Source organism: Sebastes fasciatus, chromosome 24 (assembly GCF_043250625.1).
Source record: "Sebastes fasciatus isolate fSebFas1 chromosome 24, fSebFas1.pri, whole genome shotgun sequence".
Classification (NCBI taxonomy): domain Eukaryota; kingdom Metazoa; phylum Chordata; class Actinopteri; order Perciformes; family Sebastidae; genus Sebastes; species Sebastes fasciatus.
The window spans coordinates 7,518,715-7,546,184 of NC_133818.1; the positions used below are offsets into that span (position 1 = coordinate 7,518,715).

The 27,470-nt window shown below is 40.7% G+C and overlaps 1 long non-coding RNA gene across 3 annotated transcripts in view; it reads right to left on the reverse strand.

The window, feature by feature from the left end:
* Positions 1-26,088, reverse strand: part of LOC141763088 (uncharacterized) — a 129,273-nt gene extending 103,185 nt beyond the window's left edge. Inside the window, exon 1 of one of the 3 annotated variants that reach the window (XR_012593009.1) lies at positions 25,754-26,088. This is a non-coding gene — a long non-coding RNA (uncharacterized LOC141763088). Of the gene's footprint in view, positions 1-3,986; positions 4,268-25,753 lie in introns of those variants that run through there. The other 2 variants (XR_012593007.1, XR_012593008.1) reach the window with 2 other exon arrangements.
* Between the last annotated feature and the right edge of the window lie 1,382 nt (positions 26,089-27,470).

Below are 27,470 nucleotides of genomic sequence, written 5' to 3' on the forward strand. Positions count from 1 at the left end.
AAAGCTGAATTTACTCCCTATCAGTTCTATGGATCATTTGAAGTTTATTGGTGTAACTCAGCCAGTGATTCTGGATTAGTGTCTCTACGAGATGCTTTGTGACAAGAGGGCCCAGAGTGGAGATGTGCTGAGAGCCTCGCTCGACTTGTTTTACAAGGTCAACAGTCCCACCTGAAACTGCAGATGACAGGGACAAGTAGTTCAAGGACTCTCGACGGCGTCCGAGAATAAATGAAAAGCCTCGTCCCATATTCAGAAAGCCACCGGGGACCAGCTGGGTCAATAATATTGAGGGGGGGGGAACAGCCCCGCACTGTCGGAGAGAATGTGGCCTTTTATGTTTTACTGAAAAATGAAGAGAGTCATTGACTCTCGCCGAACCTTTCGCGTTCCTCTCGCTCGTGTTATGACTTTGTTTGTCATCTCCTGTTCCTCGGATGCCCTTTACACCTCAATATATTACACGGAGAGTGAGCTATAAACATAAACACTGAGAGGACGGAGAGACATATGGAAAGCTGTGTTCTCACCACAACAATGCAGGACTATAGGAAGGGGGAAAGTTTGAGGGGTGGAGTGATCTCTTTACATGTAAACTAAGAAATGCAAACCTTATTTTAATCATGCATTTAAGGGATAAGCATAAATTACCCTCAAGCAGTGGCGGACTCAGGCTGTCTGAGGGGTGAAAAAAATAAAAAAGGGCACCAGTTGGGCACCAGTTGGGCACTGTATCACGTTTTCTCCATTTAAAGGCACCCATTAGTGAATTGCATCTTGTTTTCTCCACTGGTAGGACACCTAGAGGGCTCTTTATCTTGTTTTCTCCACTAGAAAGGCATCCTAGAAGGCACTTAATCATGTTTTCTCCACTGGTAGGACACCCTAGAGGGCTCTTTATCTTCTTTTCTCCACTAGAAAGGCATCCTAGAGGGCACTTTATCTTGTTTTCTCCACTAGAAAGGCATCCTAGAGGGCACTTTATCTTGTTTTCTCCACTAGAAAGGCATCCTAGAGGGCACTTTATCTTGTTTTCTCCACTAGAAAGGCACCCTAGAGGGCACTTAATCATGTTTTTTCTACTTCAAGGACACCCTAGAAGGCACTTTATCACGTTTTCTCCACTGGAAGGACACCCTAGAGGGCACTTTATCATGTTTTATCTATCATTTTTGCTGCGTTTCTTTCAAACATAGGGGCACCAAGGCAGGCGGTCGAAATAATGCAAACACATTAACATCTTGGACATTAACTTGCAGTATCTGGCTGCTAAAATAGGAATATTAGCTTCTGCATTTAATATAATAAGCACACTGAAACTAGAAGAATATATTTCCTCCTTACATTGCCGAAGGGAAAGATAGTTGTACTAACCACATGCAGCCACCCACCTTCATTCTCCCCTTAAATCAGACTCCTGTGCACCACTGTTTATCCTCTGTACAAAAACAGTTACCTCACACCGACTTTTTCCTCGCCGGTCCTATTTAGATTGCCGTGACAGCCCTACCTGAGCTATCTGGGCCATGGTAAACTTTCGTGGGCCCCGTTTACTCCTCTGGCTCCAATAATCATCACAAGACGCTGTAGCCTCCCGCTACGGGGAAATTATTTATCCTTGCCTCAGCTGGGGTACAAACAGGACATGCTCGTCTCTCTCTTACATTTCAGGCTTTACAAACAAAGCACAATTTGGATTCTGCACTATCACACACACGCTTGTTTTCATCTTATTATACTGTTTGTTGCATGACTGCTCGCACTAACACAATTATGATAAGCATTTTGAACCGGCTTTTCAGGTAAACCCATTTCCTGAGGCCAAGTTTGTGTTTTGTTTGGACACAATCAGCATGATTTGCCATCCGGGACAAAATGTTCCTTTGCCCTTGTTTTTTATTGCTCAAATAAATATTTAAAGTAGTTGAAAAGGCAATTATGTGTGCGATTCACCAATAATAAAACCCAAGAAGTAAGATCACTTATGTCAAATAAACACTTTTGCAACAAGGCCATTAGACTTCAATCTCAAAAGGGCAACAGTGGGGGGGGTCAGCTTGTTTGCCGTCTTACCAAAACATGGATGAATTTGTGTAAGGACGAGAGTGGGGACATGAGGTCACCCTAGTTTAGTTAGAGGTCTTCCTAACAAGGAGTGGACTTTGCCAAGTACTGGTGTCGGAAATAATAGCATATTGATTCAAATGAATTACACATTTAGTCCAAAATAACCCAAATATGCATGGGAAAAAAGGGACAGACATCCAGTTGTAAGAGTGAGGCTGCATGCAGCAGGGGTGTCCAAGGGCCACCCTTAAAATCTGGCAACCCTAGGTGCCACTATGATTGGCTATCTGCCCGGTCAGAGGTTAGTTCGAACAGTTTGATGAGTAAACCCAACAATTCTTCTCTCCCAACCCGTCAAACACTGCAGCTTGGTCAGTTCAAACTACGACGCTGTTGTTTGACCTATTCATCCTCCACTTCCCGCCTACCCAACTCTGTCTTTCTTGCTATTTAAAATACATCATCTAATAATGATGCGGATGGATTTACAATGGAGTAAATGAAAAGCCCGGTGCGTCCCATTTATGCGCTAAAGGGTGCCGCGTGGTACTCGAGGCATCAGGACACTGGGTTGGTAAACCGGACTTTCATTATAGGTGCAAGTGAAGATACCGTAATGTTAGTAATTATAGTAGATATGAGTAGTGGCGATAGAAAATGGTAAGTTAATGCTATTCCAACATGTGTGTGCATATGTTCGTGGGCAAATCTGCACCTGTTTGTGCCCACGATTGACAATCTGACTATTTTAAAGCACCCCAAAAAATAAAATGAATGCATTAATAAAATATTTTCTTATTCCACCAGAGTTATATTTCACACAGACATTGCGAAGAAAGCTTTAAAGCGGCATTTCATTTCAGAGTGAGATGTGGCTTGTCAAAAATGTCAGGGAGGATGTTGTCGTACCGGAGAATTCGGACTCATGACCTCAGTAAAATGGGCTTGACTTTAGAGTTGTCTCAACATGTTGTGTCTCCTCGCTTGGGAGGGTGTCTGCAGCTTCACTGTGTGTTGACGGTCAGTAAATACCCTCAAAACATAGGCTGGCTTGTGCTCTATTACATAAGTGAAATATAAAAGAAGTGACATGTAGGTGTGGCTGCCACGGAGTTGTTGGAAGAAAAATATGAGTAACAGAAGAAATGTAAGTACGGTTAAGTAAAGTAACTCGCCAAACACCATGTATACAATCATTTGCATGATGATTTATGCCGCGCACACACATGCACACACCAGGTGACGATTGTAAAAAAAAACAAAAAAAAACAATTTGAATAGCAAATAGGCCCTGCTGTTGTTCGTGCCCAGGGAGGAGATGATGTTTTGACACGAGTCAAAAAGGAGTGACAAGTGAAAGAAGACGACGACGACAAGGGAGCGGGAGAGAAAGCAGGGTGGGACACCAGCTGGGAGAGAAAAATAGAGATTTTATATGTATGTATGTGCAGATGCAGCGGGGGAAGAACAGGGACGCTGAAATGCATGTGTTCAGGAGGAAATTAATGTATGTATGCGGGGGGGAGAGAAAAACAAAAGAGAGCAAGAGAGACTCTAGAGAGAGGAAAATGATGAAGAGACAATAAGGGACAAAGAAAAAGACACAGAGCTGGATCTCTCTCTGTGTTTATAGGTCCCAGATGTCCGGAGGTAATTGTGCAGAGGGATTGCTCTGCAGACATCTGGCTGCCGCTGAGAGCTCGATATTCTTTCACACAGACACACACTCTCATCAAATCCATCTGAAGAGCTCCACATAATCCCATTGGAAGCGTTGCTTAAAGCGTGTAACCTGAGTTCATTTAAATCACTTCCCCTCTGATGGAATTGACCTCTAATTCGGGAAGTTTTCCTTTAAACTTTGATACTAATCCAGACTTTATTAAGTTACCGTAAAGCAAACTGTGATTCCACTGTACCTGACGGCTAAAGTGCAACTTTTGCTACTGATGCATCGGTGGGATGTCCGTCTTTGTCAGCTCTGTAAATGAAAAAGTTCCACTCTTTCCTCTCCCCCTGGCACCACTTTTTTGTCTACCGGCTCAGGTGGACTGGGACTCGGTCCAAAGCCACGTCTGACTCTCTCTTGAAAATGTTTTCCACTGATGCCTCGCGGTCCACCTCGAGGAGCCAGACTGCAGCTCTTTCTATTCCAATCCGTCTTCTTTCAAGTCTGCCAGTCCGCGTGCGCCTTTGGGAAGCGGTGTTGAAACTCCACTGGCAGAGAACACCTTTTGAAACTATCCAAAATGTTTGTAAAATGCATTGGTTATCGTGGCAACGCTGCTGCAACTGATCCATTCATCTGCTTTGAACATTCAGCAGAATCTAGGTGCTCGCCCTGCGTGCCACAACTCCTTCTGCAATTATCCAATCATAAGTAATGAGCACAATTGGCTGGACTGCTACCTTTAATTCTAATTAAAGTTGTAATCAAGGGCAGTGTAATTACCACTGTGATTTCTAACAGAGCGTGCCACACTGAGCTTTCTCCATCATTTCCATCACGGAGGTTGGAGGCGACTGCTTGGTGCTCTTTTGCATTCTATTATCCAACCCGCCTCCATCTGCTTTCATATGACCTCTCCATATTTAAATAAACCAACCAAACCAACAACTGTTACTCACACTATTCTCCTTGCACGACGGTCCGAAAATAGCTCTTCTTCAATACTTGATGCACACAGAGATCTCCTCTTAGAAATTGTGCTATCAGTAACTGCGACATTCTGCCAAAGCATTTTTGGCGGACACTTCTAAAAAAGTAGAATTGGCCTAGCGGGCTGCCTTAAAGGCGAAGCGATGCTAGATACAGGCTGCTAAACATACAAGAAGTCTGTTAAGCTCCGAGGAAGCCGCGTATGCTGCCAGACAATACCAGATGCTCGACAGGAAGTAAAGCAATACAGGGGCGGTCTGTCAGGCAGTTAGGTATGAAGTTAACCTCCCAGGCAGTCAGGAATACCAGATTGCTTTAACAGTGCCATATGCCCGACAGAAAGCAAAAGTACCAGAGGGACAGGTTATTGAGTTATCCCAACCCTTTCTTGGCTTTCTTTCTTTGCTAAGCGGCCAGTGTGTGCTGTGATTTAGTGCGGCCGGTAGACTGCTATGGCATGTCTGTCCTTGGGTTTTCTGTGCAAAAGGATGTCTTTGTGACAATTGAACCGTTATTATGGATAGAAACATTTCTGGTGAACAGAAATGGGCTCATAGGATGGATATCATTCAAATGTTGTGTTTGATAAAAGCCAACTTGACCAATTCTGACACAAAACACTATCGCCAGTTGTACAAAACCAAGGATTACATTCAGCAATGTTTTCTGTTGTCAAATGCCAATGCTATGGTATGGTTAAGGATGGAAAAAGATAATTTTTATGGCAAATAAACTAAGGTAAAGGGTAAGAGTAGCCAACTAAAACACTCGTTTGAAGCGAAACCATGTCATTTTTGTTGAATAAAAGCCAATATAGACACTAGGGCTGCACAATTTAATAGAAATTGTATCAAAATTGCAATATGGACTCCTACAATTTTCAAATTGCAGGAGGCGCACTATTTGTTAAAAGTGAAATGTGTGTCTAAATTACATTTTAAATTAAATATTGATGTGTTGTAGAGATGTCCTGGCCTTCACATCATATTCTACAGTCTTAAGAAAAGATCTTTGTTTGGTACAGATCCCCACAAAAATCACACCATAATCATTTCAATGTGTTTTTCAACAAAAATGAGAATAATGATGTTAAAATTATCATTCCCTCTATATCACAAATCATATCGTAATTGCAACCTCAGTCAAAATAACATCAATTTGATATTTTGCAAGTGACAAGATGCAAAATATAGTGTTACAGTAACACAAGTAGAGAAGACTGACTGCACTTACACATAGAAAATGAGTACAGCGACAAACTTGATGCTGTACAATTCAATCATGGATTTCTTTCCAAAATAGACACACACCTCCTAAGAAGGATCAATTCATCCATAGTGTACACTTAAACAGCGAGGTTTATTGACGTCCGACGGTGCGTCGCTTTAAATGTTCAATGTCGTGAGTAATTGTGGGACGGCATTATCTCCTTTCCGTTGGTAAAGGATGGTCCACTGTACCCTATGCTAAAGGAGATAAGAAAAGAAGCAGCTTTCCCTAGCATTCAGAGAATTCAACCAGCTCTTATCATGGCTGCGTCTTAGATACTTATGGTGTCATTTCACTCAGTTAGAAACCTTTCTAAGCAAACTAGAATAACCGCTACACGGCTGTATTCCTCCGCCGACCAGTAAAGTTGCAATTTACATCCATGTCTGTCCAAAATGTCATTGTCACTCAAGCCGTTCCTGAGATGTCACAGGAATGGGGTGACTGTGAGGTCACAGTGACCTTGACCTTTGACCACCCAAACCTGATCAGTTTATAATTGAGTCCAAGTAGACATTTGTACCAAATTTGAAGAAATTAGCTCGAGGCGTTCCTGAGCTGTCGCAAGAATGGGACGTACGTAAGGTCACAGTGACCTTTGACAACTAAATTCCCATCAATGCATCCTTGAATCCATGTGGACATTTGTGCCAAATTTGAAGAAATACCCTCCAAACGTTCCTGAGCTATCGCGTTCAAAAAATTGGACCGTACGTACCCTCAAGCCACGGCTGTCACGGAGACATAAAGAGACAATTCGACCATAGCCCGAGTAAGACTGTAGCAGTGTTGAACTGAGAAAGGATGTTATTGCTTTGGAATTCAGTATTATTTCACCCTTCAAAAGTTCCAGTCTTGCTTTAAGGTTATGCAAAGATATAAGTGAATTGTAGGTCTGTGCAATACACGAAATCCAGCATGAAAGCTCGCTACACGCTCACCCCCTGACCTATAGCGTCCTTACTTTCCGTCTCCCTTACATATAGGACTCACTAAAAATACTGGGCTGGCATGAGAATATCTTGGAGGCTGTGGTTACTGGGGACACCAAGGGCAATTTTATTCCCCTCACTTTGTCTTTTTCTTCAGTTCCTCCTGCTTAGGATGCGAGGAAGAGATGCGAGGGAAGATGAATGGAATATATATGAAAGGGACTTTTATCTGTGCATCTTTTCTACCTGCAGAAACTTCTCAGAAAATGTTCAAATTCTGACTTGATGGCCACATTTTTTTTTTAGCTCTGTCACTCTCCTCACATTCTTCTTTTGTTGCTGGGTTGTTTTTTTTCCCCTGTTGAGTGACATTTTAAAACCTTCTCTCTTTGAAAGGATGGACATCACAGAGACAACTTCCAGACTTCCAGGATTCAGTTGCTCGGTGTTGCAAAGTCCTTCCAGCACTCCCAAACTCATCTTTCTTTCTGTAAATGCACGTCACGGAATATTTAGATTACACTTCTCGAACTTTTAGAAATAGAGAGGTCTCTTGGAGAAGACGGATTTGTAAAATATTTAACATACAGATGAAGCGATGTGATGATAATGAAGCTTTTAATTGTGTGTTTCTTTTTGCATTCATGCACACATGCTGAAAAACAACGGTCCCCTGCAGGACGAGCTGCTGTGACGCTGGTGCAGCGGGGCAGCTCGTCCCTGAGGAAAGTGATGGCCTGCCCTGGAAAGTCGTATAAAAGAACTTCACACAAACACACAGAAGAGGATTTAAAAATTAATTACTTTCCGTCTTATCTTTGTGCATACATATATTAAGCTGCTAAGATGATATCGGTTTTATTGTAAGGGACGGAAAAAACACAGGATCTTGTTCGCGAGGGCGATTCAAGGAGGGAAACACATTTTTAATCAGTTGTGATATTTGAGCTGGTTTGAAATTGAGAAATATTGACATTGCTCGTGAATTCAAAGGATAGATTTAAATGCTTATCCTGCTGATTAGACATCAAGGTTGTGTCTGAAATCCGATACTAACATGCTATTTAGTACGCTAAAACATTATGTGAGATCATTTAGTATGTAAGAAATCAATTGTACGTGAATTGCATACTATTTCCAGTGAAATATAACGGTATGTAACGCTGGACACTTCGGCGGCATAAATATCCCACAGTGCAATGTGGTAGTGACGACAACGTTCATAGCAGACGTTGACGGACAGCTCTGTAACATCAATAACGCTTGAGTTTAACTGTAAGTATAAGATTTCACTTTGCTAGGCGTAATATATATTTTTAATTAATTCAGACTTCGATTCACACAAACAATCGTTTTGGTCATGAGGTTGGCACGGGTTACCATGGTTACACGTCTCCAACCGGTAAGGAGGCTCTCAGGAGGTGATTGGTTTTCAAAATAAGGTGTTAACAAAGGGAACTGTATATACAAAATGCATATATGGATATAAGATTGATTGGATTATATTCACCAGAAGTATAAAACATTACATGTCCCTTATAAATTAAGGGAAATGTCTTTTTTCTTTGATTGTTGGGTTGCTGGAAAACATTTTTTTATAAATAATTCCTGACAATAACTGATATATTTGACTTTAGGACTTCTTTGATTACATACAGGCTGAAAATCAAACATGTTTACTGTATTAATGTAGATAGTTTCCGAAGTAAAAGTCCCTAGAAGTGTGTGATTCAACTTTTTCCCCATGGTCTAGTGTTAAACAAGCAATACAAATTGTAATATCGAATCGCAATAATTAAAAACGAACGAAGCCCAACATTCCTTTCAGAAGTCAAAAGGGAATAAAACGATTTCCTGAACAACACTTTCTATTTACTTTCATGTCCGGCTTTAATAATTCAGATTCCTGGAACTTGTCGGATACTTTGCCAAATGCGTGCGTCGACACCACTAACGCAACACCTCCACCTGAGATTACTACTGGAGACACCGTCCTGAAATATTTAATCTATTCCTCCTGTTGTTCCCTCCGTGTGAGTTATAGGAAAGGACAAGGAGCTTTAGTCGGCCTCCCCGGGAAGTCGTGACTAAACTGGAAGAAACAGTGGAGGAAGACAAATGCTCCCCTCCCACCTCCGTAACCCCGCTGCTCAGCCCGAAAGGTACACACACACACACTGTGAATAAGTCTTAAAATGGATTATACACAGTGGACCTGGGAGCAGTTAAAGTTGGGAGTGGGAAAACAAAATTATGTACTTTCTTTGATCTGAGGCACATTAAGCAAGGCAAAACGGATGTGTCACCCGAAATGTATTTTTACATTACAGTCGGTTGCTGCTCGCTTGCATGATCAAGTGACCACATCAAAGGAAATAGAGGGGCTACTGAAATCCTCTTTTCTGTTGGTTGCTATTTTACGCTCCACAGCTGTAACATTGGATAATTTTAACTCATGAAGTTGGGAAATTAACCCGTCGTCACATCACTGAATGTATGCAAAGTGAAGACGTCAGTTTACATCTTCCTTTGCTCCTCTCCTCTTCATCCCCTTCGCCTCGCTCTTGATCAGTGGAGCGGGAAATAGATCCGGGGATGTAACCAAGTTATCTAATAGCCAATTGAAAAGGCTCCAATTTACATCAACTTTTGATGCAAATGACCTTCCTTATGGCACGCTCGCCGCCGTCAAACATCCTGTTAGCGATACACCCGCAATCAGCTCTGCATTTCGCCGTGTCACATCAATATGGCTCGCCGTGTGAACACGTCCGAGGAGACGACGCCGCGCGCACACACACAATTCTGACCACTCAGACCAAGGAGTGTGACAAGGTGTCGAGACTTGAGCCTCTCGGGTCCTTCGGGGATGGCCGGGGAAGATACTGTCACCGACTTTGTGTGTGTGTGTCCTTAACTTTTTGGCGATGGTGAGAGACAGTGGCTTGAGGACCATTACTGATATGACCCATGGCAGCCATGTAACAACACAAGGTCATTATATCCAAAATGCAGGCTTAATGATAGCTCGTACAGTAGAAGGAGAGAGGATTGCCGTATAGTAATGAGCTCTTTTTAGACTGTTCTTTCACCACCGCTGTTTTTTTTCTCTTCCTTTTCCAAAGGCAGAGATCCAGAGTCATTAGCGGTTTGTCTCCGATGATAGTTCAATGCAGTTCAGTCTGATAATTTTGATTTAGATGAAAGCGGCTCGCTGACAGAGGGGCTCTTTTTCCTCCCTCTTTGCATGTACTCAAAAGGAAAAAGAAAGCAAAGGAAATAAACCTCTAAGGTAGCTCCAGTGTCCCATAAAAAAACAAAAAATACTTTAAAAAACTTTCAGAAATTGAGCGAGGCCGGTCCCAAATGGAGCTGTTGGATTTTGACGGTTTACATTGCATCATCAGTGTTTGGGTTTTGCTAAAAAGAACCAGTTTTATTCTTCCCCCCTCCATATGGTCGATGTTTGCTGCAGTTGATGGAGGAAATGAAACACTTGAGATGCAATGTTAACACTGTAATGGAAGACATCAGTCGGTAAGCTAACAATCAACACACTGTGTGATTGGTATTTCCACTGAGTGGGTTCCAACGAATGCTTTGATCATCTGTGTGGGATATTCAAGAATAAAGCGGCAGTATGCAGAGTATTTTTGGCATCATTGGGCAAAAATTCCTTAATAAGCTTTCAGCATATTGTAACTCAAGTGTTCTGAGAGAAAACTAGACTTCTGCACCTCATCATGGCCAAAGAACGTATATTGCCAAGAAGTGAAAGTCAATTGTTCTTTCCATTGTAACATCAGCCCCCAGCAGCAAAGCTACGCTTGTCATATTCTACTAAAATTGCCTGTGTTGAATGATAAAATATTATAAATATAAGAAGCGTTTTCAGTCTCGTCTCTTTGCTTCTATACTCTTTGTCTCTGTTTTCAGGCTTTAAAAAATCTAAATCGGGAGATTTTGGCCAATCACAGGTCATTTTAGAGAGAGAGAGCATTCCTATTGGCTGTTCATTCAACGGATGAAGCTGTCAATCACTCGCAAACTCCGATCAAACGGTCAAACTAGGCAGCGCTGATCAAATATGAATCAATATTCTGTTACTGTAATGCCTATTGCTCTCCTCAAATGTTTTCAGAAACATCTTGTAGTGTACTGTTTCGCTGTAAATTGAGACTCCGGCTGAAGGGCGATGCTAGGTATTTCCTCAGCAGATCTCAACATGGCTGCTGGGTCACAAACCTTCTCATTCTACAGCTAAACAGTACACTACAAGATGTAGATCAGCGCTGCCTAGTTTGACCGTTTGATCGGAGTTTGCGAGTGATTGACAGCTCGGCTCTGATTGGTTGCTTTCCTCCGGTCTGTGAAATCTTGCAGATGCCTTTAGAAGCACAGGAGGACACAGAGGAACATGATTTATTTCAGATTACCTGTCTCTTACCTAAACTACTGTCAGGATATAGCGACCGTTTTATAAAAGTAACTCTTTTTTAAATCATATTTGCTCCGTTTCTACCCACTGCAGCTTTAAGAATCCTGTCCATTTCTTGTTTATGTTCCCAGAACACAAATGAATTACCCAACATCCCAGGAATGCCATTAGTGCATGCATGTTGTTGCAGAATGGCTCCAGCATTTAAACAGTGGGTCTAATAAAAGCTATTTCTTAAACATAAGGCGCATTGACTCTGTGCGGCGGCCCTGATCGCCCACATGCCTTCCCTTTCCCCCCTCAAGGGTGTATCACTCTCATACACTGCACACCAGACTGTGTGAATCACATGTTAACGGTCCGCGGCCTCTTAGTCCGCACAATTCACACTTTATTTCTCCCGCTGATGATGAGCGTGTTTGAAAATCTCTGTCGGGGGAAGTGACACATCGTCGCAGTGTGCTAGCGTGGAGGTTTCTCTGCCAGTGCGTGGCAAAGTCACAATTATTGCACTGCTATGAGGAGACACGTCCTAAAGCTGTACATTTGATACATATTTCTTTGAATGCATTAAGTCTAGTTGTTATGCCTCATAAAATAAAATAACCACCATCCTGTTTGTGGTTTGACACGGAATATACTGCCTCACGGCCTATTGCAGTGTGGTGACAAAGAAAGACAGTATTTAATTAGCAAATGAGAAGTAATCATCTAATTCAGAACGTATTATTTCTTCCTGATAAACACACCTTTGTTCTGTGTTTAACACTGAACCAGAACCTGTTAAGGCAGCTGGCAAGTGGCCTCTAGCCATTATGGCTGATGGGAAAATCACTGAACACGGTTATCTGTGAGGGCTGATCAATACCTACAGCTAAATGTTTACTTCAGCTGCTGCAGACTCTTCAGGCTCTAGGAACTAGTCTTTGTTTTCATGCTTCACTGCGGATTCTGTTGGATTTCACCGTTTGGGTCCATTACAGGATGCCGTAATTCACTGCAATGAATGCAGCATTAATAAAAGCAAGTTCACAAGTTCTTAAAATGGTCATGTCCCCGTCGTACGACACAGTATTCGGGCCGAAACAAAACAAATTTCAAGATGAAAGTCATAATATTACATGACTGTAATATGACTTTAAGCTTGCGGGAGAAAAGGGTCCTTGATGCAATCCTTAGCTCATAATACTGTGACTTTATTGTCGTAGTATCATTACTGATTTTCTTGTAATAGTCCGACTGTATTCGCAAAATATCAGACTTTAATCTCTAAATATTCTGTTGTTTTTTTTCTCTAATTACAGCTTTTTTTACTAAAATTACAACATTATTCCTGAAATTGTCTGATTTTTTGCTCGAAATATTACAATTTTATTTTCTCTCTTAATATGACTTTTCAACCGAAATTACGACTTTATTGCTGAAACTGGCTGACATTTTTGCTTGAAATATTACATATTTTTGTTGAAATACTACATATTGTTTCTTGAAATATTGCATATTTAAATATTATGGCTTTTTAAGTAAAATTACGACTTTATACATGAAATGCAAACTTTTTTGTCTCTAAATATTATGACTTTTTCCTGAAATTGTCTGACTTTTTTACTCAAAATATTACGATTATTTTCTGGAAATATTGAAACTTATTTTCTCTCTAAATAATATGACTTTTTCAAGTAAATTCATGACTTTATTCCTGAAATAGTATGACTTTATTCTTGTATATTTTTTTTAATAATACATATTTTTTCTTGAAATATTGCACGTTTTTCTCTCTAAATATTAAATATTGTGACTTGTGTAAGTAAAATTACGACTTCATATCTGATATATATCATCAGACTTTTTCCTTATAATATTGACTTTATTATTGAAATAATATTGTTTTTTCCCTAACCATGGCCCATGGCTGTACGTCATAGTTATAAATAGCTAAATACATGACACAAACAAAGATAAACATCAAAACGACAACTTTATGACCTTAAACAATCACCCGTGATGACAGTCAGTCATGTTAAGCGTGGTCAGTGAGAATATTTATACGCGCCCCTGAGCTAGTGGAGGGATGAAGAGAACAGGTCCACGTTGAGCCTCGATATCAGCAGATCTTGTTCAAGTCAAGAAGCCCCTCCAGGAGTCACTCAGACCACTTTAGGTGTGAGCCGGATCATCTGTCAGCTGATAGGGAAGTGAAGGAGGGAATTATGTCCTCAAAGAAACCTTGCTGGGTTCTTCTCGAGCCTTTTAGATAAATCTGGAGAACTAATCTCCCTCTCGTGGCTGTTAGCGCGTTGGACGGCGTGCCACTTTATCCCGAAGTGGTTCTCCAACACCTGAACGAGGTCTTAATATAAATGGTAATCGCCTGGTTGACTCTGCTCTCACTTTAGTTGACTCATCGAGGACTTCATCAGGCATTAATGATCAATACTCGTGGCCTCATTTTTCTTAACTTCTTTTCAGTTCCTCTGAACCAAAATCGTTACCGTGTGACCGCGGGACGTTGCCTCTCTACGGCACATAGCACAGAATTAAGACAAAGAAAAATCAATCATTGAAATTGCAGGCTTAAAGGATTCTTTTTTTTCTCCCCTCCAAGATACCGAGGCTTGTTTTCATCCCTTCACAAGAAGCTATTTGCTGCCACTCAGTTCTGCACTTGAAACGACTTGAGAACTGCCACGGCTCCTGCTAGGTAATCCATCATAGTAAACATGAAGCCTTAATTTGTTTTTTGTCGGGAGTTTGTTTAATCGTTATTTCATTGTGCCACAGTTGAGTGTCTTCGTATCAGTGCGGCATTACTTTACACTCTGCTTACTGCCAATCACCTGACACCCACAGGGAGGTGGATATGGAAGTCTCTGTCAGGGACTAATCCCTCAATGCGTGTCACCTTGCAAACTTTATCACGTCCTATTGAAGGGTCTCTTTTGAAGCTTCATCTGTAGAAAATGTAATAAAAAATGCTAATTAAACGTGGATTGTTTGGGGACAAACTGCACAATTATTCACCTTAAAGATGTGTGCTCACGCTGTGATGGAAATGATCAAATCTGGCATAAAATGACAATTAGGATGTTGACATTTGAGAATGGTTGAGGTATGAGCTGGCATTTCAAGTAGCAGTTGTTGCAGCGAACAAATCTGAGACATAAAATATGTAAATATGTTTCCGTTCATGCACTTGGCACTTACTATTGATTTGTATTAGATCATTTATTGTAGGCAGCTACACCTCGGAGCTGTGTGTGGGATGTGTCTAGATTTTTTCCTCCCCGTATAATACCTATTGTAATTAATCATAAAAATCCATATTGGCAACTTGCTGAAAGAGTACAGTGCAGTAACTAGCTGACAAGAGAAATAAAGTTTGGTATGGCCAAGTCATGCAAACCGCAGAGCAGATGTGCTCATCCTCTTCTATAAACAGCACACTGTTTCATTCACATTCAGACATGCTCTGACTGAGTTCACACCTTGTTAATATGATGCAAATGATCAAGTTTATATGATTAATGTCTGTAGATTTCCAAGTAGGCCTGAGGCTTTTTACTATTTTTGAATATTGCCACAAAGTTAACCATGTAGGCTTTTTGTCATCATGTCATAATTATGGTTAATAGATATTTTTTTATTCTGTCACAAATACAGTTTGTTTGTTTGTATTCAGCCAGGTCGTTGATTAAGAATGGTTATTATTTTATTGTATTGAAGTTGTATAACTTTATTCTATTTTATTAATAATTTATTTTACTCTATTTAAGTTGTAACATTTTATTCTATTTTATTGTTATTTTATTAATCATTTATTTTATTTTATTTAAGTTGTATTATTGTATTATATTTTATTGTTATTTTATCAAATATTTATTTTATTGTATATAAGTTGTATAATTGTATTATATTTTATTTATTTTAATGTATAAAAGTTGTTAAATTGTTTTATATTTTATTGTTATTTTATATTTTTTTAATTGTATTTAAGTTGTATCATTTTATTATATTGTTATTTTATTAATCATATATTTTATTGTATTTAAGCTGTATAATGATATTTTTATTTTATTTATCATTTATTCAATTGTATTTAAGTTGTATAATTGTATTATATTTTATTATTTCATTCATTATGTATTTTATTGGATAAAAGTTGTTAAATTGTATTATATTGTATTGTTATTTAATTGTTTTTAAGTTATATAATTTTATTCTATTTATTGTTATTTTATTAATCATCTATTTTATTTTATTTAAATTGTATAATTATATTCTATTTTATTGTTATTTTATGAATCTAGTTTTTACTTCACACTGTTTTACTACTATTAATATTACTTATAGCTTTTAATTCTATTTTATTACATTTTTATAATATTATTGTCTCACGTGTATTGGTCTCAAATGATCAAGTAGTATCAAGTATTTTCGGCTTGTCAGTCATCTGCGAAGCAATGTGAACTGCACTAACCTCTGTGAAAGGTGCTACACAAATAAAGTTTTGATTGCTTGATAAACCCCTTACACATGATACACGTCCAAATATTCACTAAAGAAGAGCACATGAAAAGCAGAACTGCAGATTTAATCCAACAGGTGTTTTTGGACATGCAGAGATGACACATATGAGAATATCATGTGACACATACCAGGTGTCAAAACACCAAAAAGTTAAAGGTCTACTATTCTGGTCTCCAGTACACTCAAACACCTGTATGGATGGCTGGATGTCAGGATGAGGTAAATTATGCATCATCTGGATTGAATTCTTTGTGTGTCAGTGGGCCCATTCACACCCGTTATTAGCAAACACAATGAAAAACTTAAAAATAGACGGCGGCACCTGTGACTGAGCTGTTGCGTAAGCCCGTGTGAAACCGTTTTAGACACATTTGTTGATTAAAATAACGGCGCTTCTGTTTTTCGAACAGGTGACAACTAAAAAGGGTGGCTGAGTCGTGAAATAACCGCCGACTCAGGACACCGCCGCGGCTTCGCACTCTTTGCAATCACATTAAATCTTTCATTTCATATTTTGGCAGCGAACGGTGAAGCTCTTAATTGTATATTATATTGCAGCTGGCATCCCTCTCCCTTCATCTCAGTTCCCTAACTGTGTATTGAGCTCGCGGTGAGGAAACCCGATAACACCATCCATTTATCTGTAATTGACACTTGACATTTTCATGCACCGCCACCGAGTTTTGTAGCCCTTGAAAGACAAACCTTAAAAAAGAGCTCCATGTGGGGATCACAGAGCCCAAATAATGTGGAAAGACTCCTTTTGGTGTAATCCTATGCATAACCTTGCAGTGCCTCATTATCTTGACACATAAGGGAATGAGGCTTGTCACTGTATTTCACATTTTATCCATGATTTAGCACAAAGCTGCCCTGAAGTCACAGTGACTGCTGCATACCTATAGCTCCAGTTATGTATAATAAACTTGAAATTTATGTAATCCTCTGCACGCCTTTTGTGCTGCAAAAGTCCTTGAGAGTATCATGATAAAGACAAGAAGAAACTTGTTTTTGCATGTCCTGAACTGCACTTGGAAAATAGCCATTAAGGGTGAATTTCCCTCTTCCTCGAAGCCATTACCTCGCAGACTTTTTTTTTTCCCAGGCAATATCTTCGGTCATTTGGATGCAATTCTGGCCGTTTTTATGAGATCATCCATCACCTTTTGCCCACAATCAAACTGCTTGAAGAAGCATTTTGTTCGAGAGTTGAAGAATCATTTCAAGTGCGCTGGTTCCTTAATGGTGGGATAAGCTCTGCCCGTTTAAACCTCTAATTGTTTTTTACCTTTAGATTTAGCACAGACTTTTTTGGTTGTAAAAGTCAAACCAACTTCTAATGAGATGAATAACCTTCTTGTTGCTACGTGTATGTTGGCATAATGGCTGTGAAACAGTAAACAACTATTCGTAATTATAAAACGGGGAGCTCAAATTAAGCAATCTGATTGGTTCATACTGTAGCTGTGATATGATGGTGCCTTCAAATGGGGTCCATATGAACGCCCAACTCTTGTGGTATTCACGACGTCGTAAGTGGAACGTTTCTGAAAGCTCTGAGTTCACGACTTGTGACGTGTTTGTCGACGTTGTCAGAAATGGCGGAGGCCTTGGAAGTTGAGCATAACAAGTTAATGTATCGTAATTTTAGTCATATATTGTTTTTCTTTCTAATTTCATAACATGTCTGAGGAAAATGTTGATATTCCCAATGACCTCATCTTCTTCCTCTGTCATTATGTCTTTGCCTTTACTTTATTATATTACCCGCTTGCTATCTTGCTAACTTATTAGTCTCTGTGGCTTCTAGACGCCGACAGTAATATTGCCGTTGCTTAGCAGCGGTGTTCTTCACGACTTAACCACTTGAACACCACGCATATTGTATACACGGCTTCCCATGTTGTAAACACAAGCTCACGAGTTTCATTTGAAAGCACCAATTATAATTTATTAATAAATAAAAAAACTATTTAAACTGGAATTTGTCTATAACTTTCATATCCCCCATACATAATGATGGTTTTATAAAAAACAATAGCTTAAGTAACTTTTGCAAGTTCTATTTTTGTGAAATAAATCTCAACTTTTGCAGACTTAATAGCTGTTATGCCAGCATACACTTTGTATGACTAGTAGTATTTCCTTTCTGTATGCTAGAACAGTTATTCAGTTTGTGTTAGTCAATTTTATGGATTTTCTTTTGAAATAAGACTCTAAGACCGCCTAAAGCGTCAACCACTTATTGACAGGTATTTTCATACTTTTTCTACCACCCAGGCGACTGAGAATGAGGCCTCCCTTTGGGGCGACTGCCTTTGATTGGCTCCAAAATGGCAGCTGCCATTGTCATTTGAGCCGCACCTGTGAAAAATGAACCCGACCGACACAGCTGACACCTTTTACGTCACCCTTCCTTAGAGAAGAATGCTGTTTCCAATCATGGTATGCTGTCTGGCCCTCAACCAAAAAGCCTCGAAACATATCCTATTGTCTAGGAACGGTCATGTTGTATCTCTTTCCCTCCTCCCCGTGTTATTTTTATTCTAGGATTCATTCATTTAAAATCCACCAGTGAAGTCTGCTTATGCAAATCAAAGCATGCGCGCCTCTTTCTTGAATGAGAGGCTCATATTTTTTCCGAGGCGAACGAGGTGAGCGCATCCAAAAATACATAACGCCGAAGAGCTGGAGCAACATTAAATAAAACGAGAGACAGCAACAAAAGGTCATCCTCTCATTTATGTCCTCCGGTGCTGGCACCCCTGCGACGCATGTTAAAAAAACAAAAAAAACAGCCAGATGCCGGTAATAAAAACAGCAATATGAGAGAAAGTGTTTCGGAGAAATCTGCAAAGTGCCCTCTGGGTTTACACGTCGCGCTCAAACGGTGATTGACAGGAGAGAGCTGAGAGGACATAGTTTAAATGCCTGAGTGGTTTCACTGTCTTAACGCACACAGGAAAACAAGCTGGAACCAAAAGAGGAGGCACTGGAGAACGCAGTAGCACTGCAGTCACATCCGTGTTATCTCCTGGAGGATTTAGGGGCCTGTTTTGTAACACCAGTGCATCAGAGAGATTCAATCTCTTTTTTCGAGGTTAACTCCTCGTGTAACTTTTTTTTCCGAGGGGTGCCGCATAATCACATCCCGGTTAAGTTGGGAGGAGGCTCATTTGTGTAGGTGCTGCAAGGCGGCTATAAATAGCCCGGAGGGTGATGGAGCAAAAGAGGCTGCATGCGATAGTGCTTGAAAACTCCAACGACGAGCACAGGACGGATAGTGGCATGTCGCTGCATTTTGTGAGCAGGAGGTTGTGTGGGAGTGGAAAAAGAAAAGGAGTGTAAAGGATGGAGAATTGGGGAGAATCCAGCAGAAGATGGGAAGAGAAGAGGCCAAACTCCAGGGGCTCGCAGCCTCCTTTCACCAAACTGACAGCATGGCTCGAGCTCCCGCTGACGAAAAAGCGCGTGTATCCACTTACACAAATCTCCCTTATGCTTGTGCACCTTTTTGGATGTGCGCGGCTCCCGCTGATCGCGTGACCTCGCTCGCAGAGGATGTGACTGGAGCCCGCAAGCGCCAGGGTGGATGACAATGCGGTGTCAAAAGCCCGAACAGTGTTCCTGCTCACCCCCTTGAACACATCATATATCCTGCTACAAAAAAAAAAAAAAACGCTCCGAGGGGATTTGGGCATGATTCACCGTGTCGGTTAGACTCACATTTGTCCGTGTGCAACGTAGTGTGTGGTTGGGGGGGTCGGCGTGCAACGTGCGCGAGGCTCACATGTGTCCGACGGATCATTTGTGGAGGAAGGCTTTTGCACCGAATATCGATCCGCTGCGGCAGAAAAAGACACACTGATGAGTATCTCTCAAAGTGTGTGTGTGTGTGTGTGTGTGTGTGTGTGTGTTTGTGGGCCTGTAGGAGTGTGCGATGTTGTCATCAGGAACAAATTAGCCCGGGCTGCGAGATTTGCGGTGGGTGGTATCGAAAAAAAGCACATGCTGGCCTTAAATAAGCATGGAAACGGCGAACTCCGGGGGAGTCTACACACACAGAAACAAACATCCCACTATAATGCAGCCATGTGCACTGGGCCATGTAGCGTCAGCGATCATTCCTGAGCAAGCTGGGACTCGTTCGCATGTGCAAATCTACAGTAGTGGGTCTTGGTTTCAGCTGAGCAACAACAACAACATAAACCAAACCAATGACCCCCCCTCGCATTCCTTCCTCCTGTGCTTCCAGTATTTACTGTACTCTCCTGAGAAAGCTGACATTTATTACAGGTGTAGGTATCACTGAGCTTTATAAAACCGTCCTTGATTACATCCTGAACCCTCTGGAGGATTATAAAAAAAAGAGTATACAGAGCGTGTGGGTTCTTGTCAAACAAGCTATCCAAATGGAACAACTTGTGCAGTCATATTATATGTGCTTAAATATACTGCTAATTAGGGTTTTTTTACAGGCTGGAACGTGGATTTTAAAAACACGGTAGGGATAAATATTTAATACGTCCCAGATCTTTGAAAAAGGGAAAAAAAAGTGCCGTGTGGAGTATATGTGTGTTTAAATTTGCCGACTCTTGCAGCCGCTATACAACACAGGCCTATGGGTGAGGACTGACTTAATTGTTTTGACTTCTAACGTCAAGAGTGCAACAACAGGAACACACCAGGCCCGGAGCCAAAGGATGCTCAGATATTGTTGCATGAATTTAAAGTTTGCCGAGCTTAGAAAAAAAAAAAAATACAAAAAAAAGGATGCTAGATTTGCAAGTTGGAGGGATGAAAGTAGTTTGAGTTCAAAGATGGCAGGTGAAAGCCGGGGCAGGCTTCAACATCAGCAGGTATCATGGAGGATATTATGATGGAGATATAAAACAATGCATTGGAAATGACTGAAACATTAACCTCACAGGTTTGCAATTTGAAGATACTTGAAGGAATACTTTTTAATTATCTGTTTTTTACAGATTTTTTTTTCGTCTTAAGCACAATATTTTCCTTTTCTTTGAGAGCAATCCCTTCCTCTTAAATCCCCAAGATTAAGGACTGGCTATAATTCCGAATAAGAGGCTTCAAGAATCCACATAAGAGACTTTGGGGACTTAGTGATTTCTCCAGAGGGGGATGGTCTTAAGCCCCAAACACCCAGTGGAAGTGTGTCACCGAGACTGAGAGAGAGTGGGGGAACTCCAGACAGATGGGGGATGTGACCTATGAGTCACGGCTTTGGATGGACTTGTGGGACGGGGTCTGTTGAGGGGACCGAAAATGTGTCACTTAGATTTTGTGAAAACATAAACAAGTGATTTAACAAGCGGGAGCTTTGTTCCACCACATCAATGCTTTTTTGTTGTTATCTGGTACTTTATTGATCATTTCACAGTTGATTTAACAGTAATATCTGTAATTAATTTTAAAATTAATTCAGTTTTTAATCATTTTTATCAAAATAAATAATGTAGCAGATGAAACACTAAAGCTCTCCCCGAGTCTACAGTCCAAACCAGGGTTGGCCAAATCCCTTTTCGGAGCCCAAAATATACAAAGAAGCAAGGTATCCTCATTCAATGGTTCGTATGATATGTTACGAAAAGTTATTCATCATTTTTCATGCGTTTTCCAACAAATGTCCAGCATTTCCGCAACACTCTTCAAAATAAACTTCCGTCTTCACAGGAAACAACTTAACTAGGTTGAGGCAACAAAACTACATCGTTATGTTTAGGTATATATTGTGTTTTGGGGTAAAATAACTCCAGAAGTGGTTGAACTTTAAGGTCCCATATTGCAAAAGTGAGATTCCTGTATTTCTTATTATAAAGCAGTTATAAGTCTTATATGAATACTGGCACAGTATCGGTACGCCAAACCCGTGGTGAAATACACACAGCCCGTAGTCGGAAACGGTGCCTTTTGAAACAAACGGTCAGGATTTTTGTAACTTTGTGATGTCACAACAACATTACACAGTTTTAAATGTAAACATACCAAATGTTTCCTAGCTTATTTCCGGTTGCAGTGTATGTGAATGACAACCGCTGACAGGAAGTAAACATGGATCCAAGCTGTTGCCTAGCAACGCAATTCCATTGCAATTCCGTTAAAATGTGCTAAAACGGAGCGTTTCAGACAGAAGGTGAATACAGGCATATTCAGGCAGACAGTATGAGGTATATGAGCGGTATATGACAACAGCCAGGTAAACTGAGCATTATATGATAACACAAAATAAAAAAACTACTCAAATTACGACAAAACACGAACAGATGAACTGATAGACATTTAGATCTATTCATTTGGGATCCCTTTAGTGGTCCAAAGCAGCCACTTAATTTGCCTCGGGCCGCTCTTCAAACAAAAGAATCAGCAGCCAGATGTACAATACTGCACCAGGGATGCCAAATGGCACCCTGGTGGAAAGCCTAATCTGTCTGTGTGTCCAACCGTCTATCCTGTCGCATCCCATTTGACTTATTATCTCTGGGATTCTATGGTGTTTTTCGGGGTGAAATTAAAACGAGAGCTCTTTGATGTGCGAGTTCGGAACATCTGCCAAAAACACACTTCACAACTTTTTGACCCGACATTTGCTACAGTTTGAGAAACTCATCAATTTTAAGTGTTTCGGCGTTGCAGTGACCGTTTGACCTCCACATCTACACAGATGACTCCCAGCCTGCATCACATTTAAACACATCATTGCATCTTTTATAACACAACGCCACAGGCTTAAACAACACACTGCTTTATGTAGTTGCTTTTTGTCAAAACAAGTCAGTTACTAATGCCATGACATAGGAGTACAATAGATATGTTTATCACTGATGGCCCTTAAGGTCTTCTGTCATAAAGAATATGGTTTTATTTAGGCTACAAGATACAGTACAAAGCGCATAGAAGTTCACCAGAGTTCATGTAACTTATGGACATGAATGTATTATGATGGCTGGGTTTTAAAAGCACAAATAGCTCAAGGCAGCGTGTTTAATCATACATGTAGCACACTGTACAAGGCATGTATTGTCTTCCGCACTTACACCTGCCTTTTATTTAGAAATATCACAACAAATTTGTACGTTTTCTTCTTCTACTTTTGATCACGGACCGCCCTGCTGCACACCTGTGATCTAAGAATCCCTCAAAGGAACACAAAAAGGAGACAAATCTCAATCTGTTTCCTGCAGATACGTTTGCATTTTAGCATAAGAAAACGTGTCGTCTCCTAAGTGATGTTTTGCTGGATGTGCTGTGATTAAAAGAAGCGATTGAATCTGCATTTGTTTTGTTGGTCTCTGCGCCTTATAGAATACACAACTGAGAGAAGGAAGCAAAGAGATTTTGGTGGTGCATTCAGAGATCGTTTTGAGAGCAAAGGTTTAAAGTTTACTCCTCTAATTGATATGATTTAGATGTACTTCGGGAGCGCGGGGACAAAGAGAAAGTTAAAAATGAGGCAAACAGAGGAAAACAGAATGAAACCCCTCTAAAAAAAAAGAAATAGGCTTACATCTCATCGCTTTGTGCTTTGCATGACAGCTCTTTGAGGAAAGAGATAGCTGGGATCCACTGCAGGGGTAGTACTGATGTTGGCACACTATGAAACATTTAATTGCACCGTCATTTCGGCGGAGGAAGGATTGGCTTGTACCGCACGTCTTCCCAGGCCATGAAAGCCCATCAGTGATCCTGTTCAATGTTCCAAGTGGGCCGGGCCGGGCACTCTCCGAAATGGGTCATTAGCTTGTAATATTATTAGAAACACTTTGGGCTACCATCTCATATTTCTGCAGCGCGATCACGAGGACATTTGTTCTAATGTCAGGAGCACAAGTGTGACTTGTGACTCTCTGTCTTGGAGGGTTGCTGCTCTTTCGCTTTTCATTCCTCGTCGCAGATGTGCATGATCGGCGCTGCGTTTCCAAGTCTCTTATGGACATGCATACATGCTTGTTACATTTGCATGAACAGGCTTTTCCTCGCCTGGAAAATCCAATTCATTGAATCCATGGAGGGGGAATACGACACTTCTGGGATGAGCTTTGTTTGTTCATTTATTTATTTCTCTCATACTGTAAAGGCAATACTTGTACATATGAACAATGTGGACTCTCACATGTCGCTGACTTCTATCTGAACCCTGCTCAGTTCATGCTCTGCTTGGGGCAAATTCCCAGCAGGGCTAGAACGAGCAGTTAAAGTCAAGGAGAAATGTAATGATGAAAGACTAAACTCAGAACAGGCATTTCATGTGCAAAACAGTTGATTTAAACGGTACGCGTGTGACATCACTGTATGCAGAAGTTGCCACATTCAGCATCTGCTATTGATGTGCTCACGTGGGAATAAAAAAAGCTCATGCTAAATAGCTGTGTAATCGAATGCACAAGCAGATTCAGAGCAAATTCAGACACAAGGTTTTACAAACTGCTTTAGTTCGCTTCAAAAACCCGTTGGCACAGCGTGTCGGGAAAAACAGCATGGAGCGCCTGAATCTGGGCTGGCTATCAAATGTGATTAACGGAAAAATGTGGTCTCTCTCTCTATAAGACAGTAGCCTACATGAAATTATCACGACATAAGATATGAATTTCCCCTTCCCTCTCACAGTCCAACATATCTACCAGCATCAATACAGGAAGGAAGTGGTGGAGTAGTAACACCCGCCTCTTGCTTGATTTGATTGGCAGCCTGGGCCAAGTGTGACATAGACGAGCAGTGCGACTCCGCGCTACGCGCTGAGAAGTTGTGCATATTTCGACTTTTATGTGTGTCTAAAAAATGCAACGTGCGGAGCAAGAGAGGAGCGCACGGCAGGCGCGCCATTCCATAGGAAAACAACGGTTTTGCTGGCGACACGTTTAGGTGTATTCCAAATCATATACTTTTTCTTTTTACTTTTAGTACATACTGCAGCTGCCCTTACAAAGTACGTGCTGTTGCATGCAGTATGCATACAATTGGGACACAGACATAATCAAAACATAACATTGCACCTTGAACTTTGACCTTCTTGCTCATGTATCCGCTGCAGAGGATTGTGGGTCAGAATAGCCAGATAAGCATGCTGGCTTGCATACTGCAAAATGCAACCGGATATAGTAGGACATCCTGGTATTTTTGGCATACTATGTATTGGGATGTATTAAATATTTCTCTGGCATACTAAAATAGCATGCAAGTATAGGTACTGGAACGCACATAAAAATGATATGTTCTGAGGAGCTGTGTTATGTTAAGGGCCCTGAAAACCTATTTTCTCAACTTATTTTGAGCAATACCAGTTCACAAGCACATAATACAGAAATACTTACTTGGAGAATAATGAAAAAATATCTCTTTGATAATTAACAAATGCCTCTTCAATAAGGAAATGTGTATAAACAGGTTTCAATGAAAATAAACCAATACATAAAATAAAATAAAGCCTGCAGGTGCTATGTGTGCAAGAGTTTGGGCTTGTCCAACAATAACCTAACATCTGCCCTGATGCAGGGAACCACTATACTGCTATACTCATACTCAAAATCACCCTCAGTCAGAGAAGCAAAAGACAGCAAACAAGTACATGCACCAAATGCTTGATAATGAGTCAGCAACCAACTCAGCTCCAGCTCCAAAAACATGCTGCAAAGTCTCTCCATTTAACACACACAGCACTGCACAAGATATAACCTTTTCTCTCTCACACACACACTGCACTGTGCAAGTCATTAGAGCATCTTTGAAACAGACTACACACTCCACTCTAAATCCAGACACCCAAAAAAATCATTCAACATTTTTTGCATAATAATAATAATAATAACAAAAGTCATGATAAAGTGAATTAAAAGCATTGCTTACCTTTATAGAAGAGTTGCATGGTGCTGAAGCTCCTATGAATGATTGTCCTTGCTTCCACTCAGGTGTGCATATTCTGGAATGCTAGCTGAACGAGCCGGGACTCTGGAACACTGCGCGTCCGAAAATACGTCGCTCAGAGCGGGGAGGCACGTTGCTGTGGAGACCCCCAGACCTCCAGGTGGTGGCGCCAGACTGCAGACGGGAAAAAACAGTAAATACCGCCATGGTGCTGTTGTAAAACGGTTTGGTTGCGCTGGTTAACACCTGGTCCTCTATGGGTTGTCTTCCATTAAGCTAACAGGTGCATCATAGCGGCTTATAATGAAGTAATGACAACACAGGTCACTGGCCAAGCACCTGACCAATCAGCATCCTTCTCCAATTGTGACCTCATATGACCAAATATGGTGTGTGTGTTTTTTTTCTTTTTGTATTAATTTCTTTGCATTTAACTAAAAGGTTTTCTTTTTTAATGTGATATAAATTAATTAAATGTATCAATTTATTAATTAATAAAACGCCAAAGGCTGCTGCAGGTGGTCTGGGTGGGTGGGTCTAGAAGGTAACCCGCAGATTGTGAAAACTTGCAAAAAACGGTTGTGTCTAGTAGGTAACCCACAATTTGGGAAACTCTTGCAAGATGGTTAAGGTTAGGCATTGACCTTGAATAATAGATGAACTACGCCTAGCCTGGAAAGTAGGCGAGATCAGGCGGCGGCTGCAGGGGGCGGTGACGAAGTCAAGTCGGACAGTTTCCAGCAGCCTTCAAACAATTTACAGGAAGTTACAGAAATAGTTACATCCTGTTAGACCCAATCTGCAGACCAGATGGGATTTATTTATATTCGTATATATGTGGAAATGTGCGTGTATCTGGCATTGGATTCTATCCTTTATTATCTTTACTGTATGTCCGCCTTGTAAAGCACATTATAATGAGTGCTTGTTGTGTTATATAAATTACTTTCATTATTATTATTATCAACCACACAAGATGTGTTTGTTAACAGATGGAACCTTCATTGCACAACTAATAGCCTAGTGTTAAATATGACAATTACACAGAAAGTTTCTACAACACGTGGTGTTTGTTGTCAAAACTAAGGGTGAATCAGCTCTTTGATCAAGCGTCAGCCAGGCGTTTCCCATCATGCCCTGGGTCTTGCATTCGGTGGAGAGCAACTGCATTGTCTGGCTCTAAAAACTGTGGCTGCCTCGATCTTGTGTGGTTATCGTTGACCACGTGTGTATGACGACAGAGCAAGTTGGACACAAATCGTTACCTTCTTGACACAACCTGCAAAAACGTGCAAAAACTCTTGCAAGAGTTTCCCAAATTGTGGGTTACCGTCTAGACACGACCGCCTGCAAAAGAAAGAAAAGCATAGGATTTTAAACCAAGTTTTCTTTAACCTACCAAGCACATGGTTTTCTAAATGAAACATGTGATATATATATGTGTGATATAACCATCCGCAGACATTCCACTGACTCATGATTTTGATCAAACTGACAAATCCTAGCGTCTGGTATGCCTCCAGTGAAACATCACTATCCGGATGTAGAGCTACATTTAACTCATATGTGTCAAGAAACTCAATTCCTGGCCTCATTTCAAAGTCTAGACAGTGGAAAGGTCATGTCCAATCCCTTTACATTTTTCAGTGTTTGCATTCTCTGCTCAGCGTCACACCTTTGCACGTTCCTATAAATCAGG